This window comes from Morus notabilis, unplaced genomic scaffold, assembly GCF_000414095.1.
Source record: "Morus notabilis unplaced genomic scaffold, ASM41409v2 Scaffold964, whole genome shotgun sequence".
Classification (NCBI taxonomy): Eukaryota; Viridiplantae; Streptophyta; class Magnoliopsida; order Rosales; family Moraceae; genus Morus; species Morus notabilis.
The window spans coordinates 3,174-14,716 of record NW_010361116.1 but is presented as its reverse complement, the minus strand read 5'-3'; positions in this window follow the sequence as shown (position 1 = coordinate 14,716).

Here is an 11,543-nt window from a genome sequence, read left to right as displayed (position 1 = left end):
GACATCTTTTGTTGTCGAAACGGGGCCCATCATCAGTCAGATCGAAGCTCTCTTCGTGCTCTACAACCGCGACGGGAACGGGGACAACTTTTGAGGTCGTAACGGGGCTGGACCATAAGATGTTATATCGAAGCTCTCTTCCCGCTCTACAATCGCCACTGCAATGGCGACATATTTTGGTATCGTAATGGGGCCGATCAACCATTAGATCGACTTACACTTCGCGATCTACATCGGCCACGGGAACGGCGACAAGTTTTGGTGTCGTAACGGGGCACGTCAGCCATTATATCGATGCTCTCTTCGTAATCTATGACTCGCACGGGAATGGTGACAACTTTTGGTGTCCTAACGGGGCCCAAAATCCGTCAGATCGAAGCTCTCTTCGCGCCCTACAACCGCCCCGGGAAGGGTGACAAATTTTGGTGTCGTAACGGGCCCATCAACCGTTATATCGAAGCTCTCTTCGCGATCTAAGACTAGCACAGGAATGGTGACAACTTTTGGTGTCCTAACGGTGCCCATAATGCTTTAGATTGAAGCTCTCTTTGCGCGCTACAACCGCACGGGGAAGGGCGACAAATTTTAGTGTCGTAACGGGGCCAATCAGCCGTTAGATCGAAGCTCTCTTTGCAATCTACAACTGCCACGTTTACGGCGACAACTTTTGGTTTCGTAACGGGGACCATCATCCGTTAGATCGATCTCTCTGCGCTCCCTACAACCGCCACAGGAACGGCGACAAGTTTTCGTGTCGAAATGGTGCCCATCAGCGGATAGATCGAAGCTCTCTTCGCGCTCCAGAACTGCCACGGGAACGGTGACAACTTGTGGTACCGTAATGGGCCCCATTACGTGTTAGATAGAAGCTCTCTTCGCACTCTACAACCCCCACGGGGACGGTGACAACTTTTGGTGTCATAACGGTGCCCATCAGCCGTTAGATCGAAGCGTTCTTCTCGATGTACGACTGGCACGAGAACGGTGACAACTTTTGGTGTCGTAACGGGGCCCGTCAGACGTTATATCAAAGCTCTCTTCGCGATCTACAACCGGCACGGGAACGGCGACAACTTTTGGTGTCGTGACGGGGCCCGTCACCCGTTATATCAAAGCTCTCTTCGCGCTCTACAGCCTCCAGGGGAAAGGCGACAACTTTTGGTGCCGAAACGGGGCCCATCAGCCGTTAGATCAAAGCTCTCTTCGTGATCCACAACTTGCACGGGAAAGGTGACATCTTTTGTTGTCGAAACGGGGCCCATCATCTGTCAGATCGAAGCTCTCTTCGTGCTCTACAACCGCGATGGGAACGGGGACATCTTTTGAGGTCGTAACGGGGCCGGACCATCATATGTTATATCGAAGCTCTCTTCGCGCTCTACAATCGCCACTGGAATGGTGACATATTTTGGTGTCGTAATGGGGCCCGTCAGCTGTTATATCGATGCTCTCTTCATAATCTATGACTCGCACAGGAATGGCAGCAACTTTTGGTGTCCTAGTGGGGCCCAAAATCCGTCTGATCGAAGCTCTCTTCGCCCCTTACAACCGCCCCGGGAAGGGTGACAAATTTTGGTGTCGTAACGGGGCCCATTAGCCCCTAGATCGAAGCTCTCTTCGTGATCTAAGACTGGCACAGGAACGGTGACAACTTTTGGTGTCATAACGGGGCCCATAATCCTTTAGATCGAAGCTCTCTTTGCGCGGTACGACCGCACGGGGAAGGGCGACAAATTTTGGTGTCGTAATGGGGCCAATCAGCCATTAGATCGAAGCTCTCTTTGCGATCTACAACTACCACGTTTACGACGACAACTTTTGGTTTCGTAACGGAGCCCATCATCCGTTAGATCGATCTCTCTACGCTCCATACCACCGCCATGGGAACGGCGACAAGTTTTGGTGTCGAAATGGTGCCCATCAGCGGTTAGATCGAAGCTCTCTCCGCGTTTTAGACCCGCCACGGGAACGGCGACAACTTGTGGTGTCGTAACGGGCCCCATTACCCGTTAGATAGAAGCTCTCTTCGCACTCTACAACCCCCACGAGGACAGTGACAAGTTTTCGTGTCGTAACGGGGCCCATCAGCTGCTTGATCGAAGCTCTCTTCGCGATCTACAACTGGCACAAGAATGGCGACAACTTTTGGTGTCGGAACGGGGCCAAAAATCCGTCAGATTCTGCGCGCCCTTCAACCGCCCCGGGAAGGGAGACAAATTTTGGTGTCATAACGGGGCCCATCAACTGTTAGATCGAAGCGTTCTTCACGATGTACGAATGGCACGGGAACGACGACAACTTTTGGTGTCGTAACGGGGCCGGTCAGCCGTTATATCGAAGCTCTCCTCATGATCTACAACTGGCACAGGAATGGCAACAACTTTTGGTGTCGTAACGGGGCCCGTCGGCCGTTATATCAAAGCTCTCTTCGCGCTCTACAGCCTCCAGGGGAAAGGCGACAAGTTTTGGTGTCAAAACAGGCCCCATCAGCCGTTAGATCGAAGCTCTCTTCGTGATCTACAACTTACAAGGGGAAGGTGACATCTTTTGTTGCCGAAACGGGGCCCATCATCAGTCTGATCGTAGCTCTCTTCGTGCTCTACAACCGTGATGGGAATGGGAACAACTTTTGAGGTCGTAACGGGGCCGGACCATCAGATGTTATATCGAAGCTCTCTTCGCGCTCTACAATTGCCACTGGAATGGTGACATATTTTGGTGTCGTAACGGGGCCCATCAACCGTTAGATCGAAGTACATTTCGTGATCTACATCAGCCACGGGAACAGCGACAAGTTTTGGTGTCGTAATGGGGCCCGTCAGTCGTTATATCGATGCTCTCTTCGTAATCTACGACTCGCACGGGAATGGCGACAACTTTTGGTGTCCTAACGGGGCCCAAAATCCGTCAGATCGAAGCTCTCTTCGCGCCCTACAACCGCCGCGGGAAGGGTGACAAATTTTGGTGTCGTAACGGGGCCCATCAGCCCCTAGATCGAAGCTCTCTTTGCGCGCTACAACTGCACGGGGAAGGGTGGCAAATTTTGGTGTCGTAACGGGGCCAATCAGCCGTTAGATCGAAGCTCTCTTTGCGATCTACAACTGCCACGTTTACGATGACAACTTTTGATTTTGTAACGGGGCCCATCATCCGTTAGATCGATCTCTCTGCGCTCCTTACAACCACCACGGGAACAGCGACAAGTTTTGGTGTCAAAATGGTGCCCAACAGCGGTTAGATCGAAGCTCTCTTCGCGCTCTAAAACCACCACGGGAACGGCGACAACTTGTGGCGTCGTAACGGGCCCCATTACCCATTATATAGAGGCTCTCTTCATACTCTACAACCCCCACGAGGATGGTGACAACTTTTGCTGTCGTAACGGAGCCCATCAGCCGTTTGATCGAAGCTCTCTTCACGATCTACAAATGGCACAAGAATGGCGACAACTTTTGGTGTCGTAACGGGGCCCAAAATCCGTCAGATTCTGCGCGCCCTTCAACCGCCCCGGGAAGGGTGACAAATTTTAGTGTTGTAACGGGGCCCATCAGTCGTTAGATCGAAGCGTTCTTCGCGATGTACGACTGGCACGGGAACGGCGACAACTTTTGGTGTTGTAACGGGGCTTGTCAGCCGTTATTTTGAAGCTCTCTTCGCGATCTACAACTGGCACGGGAAAGGTGACAACTCTTGGTGTCGTAACGGGGCCCGTCAGCCATTATATCAAAGCTCTCTTTACGCTCTACAGCCTCCAGGAGAAAGGCGACAACTTTTGGTGTCCAAACGGACCCCATCAGCCATTAGATCGAAGCTCTCTTCGCGATCTACAACTTGCATGGGAAAGGCGGCATCTTTTGTTGTCGAAACGGGGCCCATCATCAGTTAGATCGAAGCACTCTTCGTGCTCTACAACCGCGATGGGAACGGGGACAACTTTTGAGGTCGTACCGGGGCCGGACCATCAGATGTTACATCGAAGCTCTCTTCGCACTCTACAATCGCCACTGGAATGGCGACATATTTTGGTGTCGTAACGGGACCCATCAACCGTTAGATCGAAGTACACTTCGCGATCTACATTGGCCGTGGGAACGGTGACATGTTTTGGTGTCGTAACGGGGCCCGTCAGCCGTTATATCGATGCTCTCTTCGTAATCTACGTCTCGCATAGGAATGGCGACAACTTTTGGTGTCCTAACGGGGTCGAAAATCTGTCAGATCGAAGCTCTCTTCGCGCCCTACAACAGCCGCGGGAAGGGTGACAAATTTTGGGGTCTTAACGGGGCCCATCAGCCCCTAGATCGAAGCTCTCTTCGCGATCTAAGACTGGCACAGGAATGGCGACAACTTTTGGTATCGTAACGGGACCCATAATCCTTTAGATCGAAGCTCTCTTTGCGCGCTACAACCGCATGGGGAAGGGTGACAAATTTTGGTGTCGTAACGGGGCCAATCAGCCGTTAGATCAAAGCTCTCTTTGCGATTTACAACTGCCACGTTTACGGTGACAACTTTTGATTTCGTAAGGGGGCCCATCATACGTTAGATCGATCTCTCTGCGTTCCCTACAATTGCCGCGGGAACGGCGAGAAGTTTTGGTGTCGAAATGGTGCTCATCAGCGGTTAGATCGAAGCTCTCTTCGCACTCTAGAACAGCCACGGGAACGACGACAACTTGTGGTGTCGTAACGGGACCCATTACCCGTTAGATAGAACCTCTCTTCACACTCTACAACCACCACGGGGACGGCGACAACTTTTGTTGTCGTAACGGGGCCCATCAGCCGTTTGATTGAAGCTCTCCTCACGATCTACAACTGGCACAAGAATGGTGACAACTTTTGGTGTCGTAACGGGGCCCAAAATCTGTCAGATTCTGCGCGCCCTTCAACCCCCCCGGGAAGGGCGACAAATTTTGGTGTCATAACGGGGCCCATCAGCCGTTAGATCGAAGCGTTCTTCGCGATGTACGACTGGCACGGGAACGGTGACAACTTTTGGTGTCGTAACGGGGCCCGTCAGTCGTTATATCAAAGCTCTCTTCGCGATCTACAACTGGCACGGGAACGACGACAACTTTTGGTGTCGTAATGGGGTCCGTAAGCCGTTATATGAAAGCTCTCTACGCGCTCTACAGCCTCCAGGGGAAAGGCGACAACTTTTGGTGTCAAAACGGGGCCCATCAGCTGTTAGATCGAAGCTATCTTCGCGATCTGCAACTTGCACGGGAATGGCGACATCTTTTGTTGTCGAAACGGGGCCCATCATCTGTCAAATCGAAGCTCTCTTCGTGCTCTACAACCGCGACGGGAACGGGGACAACTTTTGCAGTCGTACCAGGGCCGGACCATTAGATGTTATATCGAAGCTCTCTTGGTGCTCTACAATCACCACTGGAATGGTGACATATTTTGGTGTCGTAACAGGGCTCATCAATCGTTAGATCGAAGTACACTTCGCGATCTACATCGGCCACGGGAACGGCGACAAGTTTTGGTGTTGTAACGGGGCCCGTCAGCCGTTATATCGATGCTCTCTTCGTAATCTACGACTCGCATAGGAATGGTGACAAATTTTGGTGTCCTAACGGGGCCCAAAATACGTCAGATCGAAGCTCTCTTCGCGCCCTACAACCGCCCCGCGAAGGGTGACAAATTTTGGTGTCGTAACGGGGCCCATCAGCCCCTAGATCGAAGCTCTCTTCGCGATCTAAAACTGGCACAGGAATGGCGACAACTTTTTGTGTCGTAACGGGGCCCATAATCCTTTAGATCGAAGCTCTCTTTGCGCACTACAACCGCACGGGGAAGGGCAAGAAATTTTGGTGTCGTAACGGGGCCAATCAGCCGTTAGATCAAAGCTCTCTTTGCGATCTACAACTGCCACGTTTACAGCGACAACTTTTGATTTCGTAACGGGGCCCATCATCCGTTAGATCGATCTCTCTGCGTTCCGTACAATCGCCACGGGAATGGCGACAAGTTTTGGTGTCGAAATGGTGCTCATCAGCGGTTAGATCGAAGCTCTCTTCGCATTCTAGAACAGCCACGGGAACGACGACAACTTGTGGTGTCGTAACGGGACCCATTACCCGTTAGATAGAAGCTCTCTTCGCACTCTACAACCCCCACGGTGACGGCGACAACTTTTGGAGTCGTAACGGGGCCCATCAGCCGTTTGATCGAAGCTCTCCTCGCGATCTACAACTGGCACAAGAATGGTGACAACTTTTGGTGTCGTAACGGGGCGCAAAATCTGTCAGATTCTGCGCGCCCTTCAACCGCCCCGGGAAGGGCGGCAAATTTTGGTGTCATAACGGGGCCCATCAACTGTTAGATTGAAGTGTTCTTCGCGACGTACAACTGGCACGGGAATGGTGACAAGTTTTGGTGTCGTAACGGGGCCCGTCAGCCGTTATATCGAAGCTCTCTTCGCGATCTACAATTGGCACGGGAACGGTGGCAACTTTTGGTGTCGTAACGGGGCCCGTCAGCCGTTATATGAAAGCTCTCTTCGCGCTCTACAGCCTCCAGGGGAAACGCGACAACTTTTGGTGGTAAAACGGGGCCCATCAGCTGTTAGATCGAAGCTCTCTTCGCGATCTACAACTTGCACGGGAATGGTGACATCTTTTGTTTTCGAAACGGGGCCCATCATCTGTCAAATCGAAGCTCTTTTCGTGCTCTACAACCGCGACGGGAACGGGGACAACTTTTGAGGTCGTACCGGGGCCGGACCATCAGATGTTATATCGAAGGTCTCTTCGCGCTCTACAATCACCACTGGAATGGTGACATATTTTGGTGTCGTAATGGGGCCCATCAATCGTTAGATCGAAGTACACTTCGCGATCTACATCGGCCACGGGAACGGCGACAAGTTTTGGTGTTGAAACGGGGCCCGTCAGCCGTTATATCGATGCTCTATTCGTAATCTACGACTCGCTCAGGAATGGCGACAACTTTTGGTGTCCTAACGGGGCCCAAAATCCGTCAGATCGAAGCTCTCTTCGCGCCCTACAACCGCCCCGGGAATGGCGACATATTTTGGTGTCGTAACGGGGCCCATCAGCCCCTAGATTGAAGCTCTCTCCACGATCTAAGACTGGCACAGGAACGGCGACAACTTTTGGTGTCATAACGAGGCCCATAATCCTTTAGATCAAATCTCTCTTTGCGCGCCACAACCGCACGGGGAAGGACGACAAATTTTGGTATCGTAACGGGGCCAATCAGCCGTTAGATCGAAGCTCTCTTTGTGATCTACAACTGCCACGTTTACGGCGACAACTTTTGGTTTCGTAACGGGGCCCATCATCCGTTACATCGATCTCTCTGCGCTCCCTACAACCGCCATGGGAATGGTGACAAGTTTTGGTGTCGAAATGGTGCCCATCAGCGGTTAGATTGAAGCTCTCTTCGCACTCTAGAACCACCATGGGAACGGCGACAACTTGTGGTGTCGTAATGAGACCCACTACCTGTTAGATAGAAGCTCTCTTCGCACTCTACAACCCCCACGGTGACGGCGACAACTTTTGGAGTCGTAACGGGGCCCATCAGCTGTTTGATCGAAGCTCTCTTCACAATCTACAATTGGCACAAGAATGGCGACAACTTTTGGTCTCATAACGGGGCCCAAAATCCATCAGATTCTGCGTACCCTTCAACCGTCCAGGGAAGGGTGACAAATTTTGGTGTCATAACGGGGCCCATCAGCCGTTAGATCGAAGCGTTCTTCACGATGTACGACTGGCACGGGAATGGCGACAACTTTTGGTGTCGTAACGGGGCCCGTCAATCGTTATATCGAAGCTCTCTTCGTGATCTACAACTGGCACGGGAACGGCGACAACTTTTGGTGTCGTAACGGGGCCCGTCAATCGTTATATCAAAGCTCTTTTCGCGCTCTACAACCTCCACGGGAAAGGTGACAACTAATGGATTCAAAACGGGGCCCATCAGCCGTTAGATCGAAGTTCTCTTCGCGATCTACAACTTGCACGGGAAAGGCGACATCTTTTGATGTCGAAACGGGGCCCATCATCAGTCAGATCGAAGCTCTCTTCGTGCTCTACAACCGCGACGGGAAGAGGGACAACTTTTGAGGTCGTAACAGGGCCGCACCATCAGATGTTATATCGAAGCTCTCTTCACGCTCTACAATCGCCACTGGAATGGTGACATATTTTGGTGTCGTAACGGGGCCCATCAATCGTTAGATCGAAGTACACTTCGCGATCTACATCGGCCACAGGAACGGCGACAACTTTTGGTGTCGTAACGGGGCCCGTCAGCCGTTATATCGATGCTCTCTTCATAATCTATGACTCACACGGGAATGGTGATAACTTTTGCTGTCGTAACGGGGCCCAAAATACGTCAGATCGAACCTCTCTTCGCGCCCTACAACTGCCCCGGGAAGGGTGACAAATTTTGGTGTCGTAACGGGGCCCATCAGCCCCTAGATCGAAGCTCTCTTCACGATCTAAGACTGGCACAGGAATGACGACAACTTTTACTGTCGTAACGGGGCCCATAATCCTTTAGATCGAAGCTCTTTTTGCGCGCTACAACCGCACGGGGAAGGGTGACAAATTTTGGTGTCGTAACGGGGCCCATCAGCTGTTAGATCGAAGCTCTCTTTGCTATCTACAACTGGCACGGGAACGGTGACAACTTTTGGTGTCGTAACGGGGCCCGTCAGCCGTTCTATCAAAGCTCTCTTGGCGCTCTACAGCCTCCAGGGGAAAGGCATCAACTTTTGGTGTCAAAACGGGGCCCATCAGCCGTTAGATCGAAGCTCTCTTCGCGATCTACAACTTGCACGGGAAAGGCAACATCTTTTGTTGTCAAAACGGGGCCCATCATCAGTCAGATTGAAGCTCTCTTCGTGCTCTACAACCGCGACGGGAACGGGGAAAACTTTTGTGGTCGTAACGGGGCCGGACCATCAGATATTATATCGAAGCTCTCTTCGCGCTCTACAATTGCCACTGGAATGGCGACATATTTTGGTGTCGTCACGGGCCCATCAACTGTTAGATCGAAGTACACATTGTGATCTACATCGGCCACGGGAACGCGACAAGTTTTGGTGTCGTAACGGGACCCGTCAGCCGTTATATCGATGCTCTCTTCGTAATCTACGACTCGCACGGGAATGGCGACAACTTTTGGTGTCCTAACAGGGCCCAAAATCCGTCAGATCGAAGCTCTCTTCGTGCCCTACAACCGCCCCCGGAAGGGTGACAAATTTTGGTGTCGTAACGAGGCCCATTAGCCCTTAGATCGAAGCTCTCTTCGCGATCTAAGACTGGCACAGGAGCGGCGATAACTTTTGGTGTCGTAACGAGGCCCATAATCCTTTAGATCGAAGCTCTCTTTGCGCGCTACAACCGCACGGGGAAGGGCGACAAATTTTGGTATCGTAACAGGGCCAATCAGCCGTTAAATCGAAGCTCTCTTTGCGATCTACAACTACCACGTTTACGGTGACAACTTTTGGTTTTGTAACGGGGCCCATCATCCGCCACGGGAATGGCGACAAGTTTTGGTGTCGAAATAGTGCCCATCAGCGGTTAGATTGAAGCTCTCTTCACGCTCTAGAACCGCCACGAGAACGGCGGCAACTTGTGGTGTCGTAACGGGACCCACCACCCGTTAGATAGAAGCTCTCTTCGCACTCTACAACCCCCATGGTGACGGCGACAACTTTTGGAGTCGTAACGGGGCCCATCAGCTGGTTGATCGAAGCTCTCTTCGCGATCTACAACTGCCACAAGAATGGGGACAACTTTTGGTCTCATAACGGGGCCCAAAATCCGTCAGATTTTGCGCGCCCTTCAACCACCCCGGGAAGGGCGACAAATTTGGGTGTCATAATGGGTCCCATTAGCCATTAGATCGAAGCGTTGTTCACGATGTACGACTGGCACGGGAACGGCGACAACTTTTGGTGTCATAACGGGGCCCGTCAGTCGTTGTATCAAACTCTCCTCGTGATCTATATCGAAGCTCGCTTTGCGCTCTACAATCGCCACTGGAATGGCGACATATTTTGGTGTCGTAATGGGGCCCATCAATCGTTAGATGGAAGTACACTTCGCGATCTACATCGGCCACAGGAACGGCGACAAGTTTTGGTGTCGTAACGGGACCTGTCAGCCGCTATATCGATGATCTCTTCGTAATCTACGACTCGTACGGGAATGGCGACAACTTTTGGAGTCCTAACGGGGCCTAAAATACGTCAGATCGAAGCTCTCTTCGCGCCCTACAATCGCCCCGGGAAGGGTGACAAATTTTGGTGTCGTAACGGGGCCCATCAGCCCCTAGATCAAAGCTCTCTTCGCAATCTAAGACTGGCACAGGAATGGCGACAACTTTTTGTGTCGTATCGGGGTCCAAAATCCTTTAGATCGAAGCTCCCTTTGCGCGCTACAACCATACGGGGAAGGGCGACAAATTTTGGTGTCGTAACGGGGCCCATCAGCCGTTAGATCGAAGCTCTCTTCGCGCCCTACAATCGCCCCGGGAAGGGTGACAAATTTTGGTGTCGTAACGGGGCCCATCAGCCCCTAGATCAAAGCTCTCTTCGCAATCTAAGACTGGCACAGGAATGGCGACAACTTTTGGTGTCAAAACGGGGCCCATAAGCCGTTAGATCGAAGCTCTCTTCGTGATCTACAACTTGCATGGGAAAGGCAACATCTTTTGTTGTCGAAACGGGGCCCATCATTAGTCTGATTGAAGCTCTCTTCGTGCTCTAGAACCGCGACGGGAATGGGGAAAACTTTTGAGGTCGTACCGGAACCGGACCATCAGATGTTATATCGAAGCTCTCTTCGCGCTCTACAATCGCCACTGGAAGGGCGACATATTTTGGTGTCGTAATGGGGCCCATCAACAGTTAGATCGAAGTACACTTCACGATCTACATCGGCCATGGGAACGGCGACAAGTTTAGGTGTCGTAATGGGGCCCGTCAGCCGTTATATCGATGCTCTCTTCGTAATCTATGACTCGCACTAGAATGGCGACAACTTTTGGTGTCCTAACGGGGCGCAAAATCTGTCAGATCGAAGCTCTCTTCGCGCCCTACAACTGCCCCGGGAAGGGTGACAAATTTTGGTGTCGTAACGAGGCCCATCAGCCCCTAGATCGAAGTTCTCTTCGCGATCTAGGACTGGCACAAGAACGGTGACATCTTTTGGTGTCATAACGGGGCCCATAATCCTTTAGATCGAAGCTCTCTTTGCGCGCTACAACCGTACGGGGAAGGGCAACAAATTTTAGTGTCATAACGTGGCCAATCAGCCGTTAGATCAAAGCTCTCTTTGCGATCTACAACTGCCACGTTTACGGTGACAACTTTTGGTTTTGTAACGCGGCCCATCATCCGTTAGATCGATCTCTCTGCGCTCCCTACAACCTCCACGGGAACGGCGACAAGTTTGGTGTCGAAATGGTGCCCATCAGCGGTTAGATCGAAGCTCTCTTCGCGCTCTAGAACCGCCACGGGAACGGCGACAACTTGTGGTG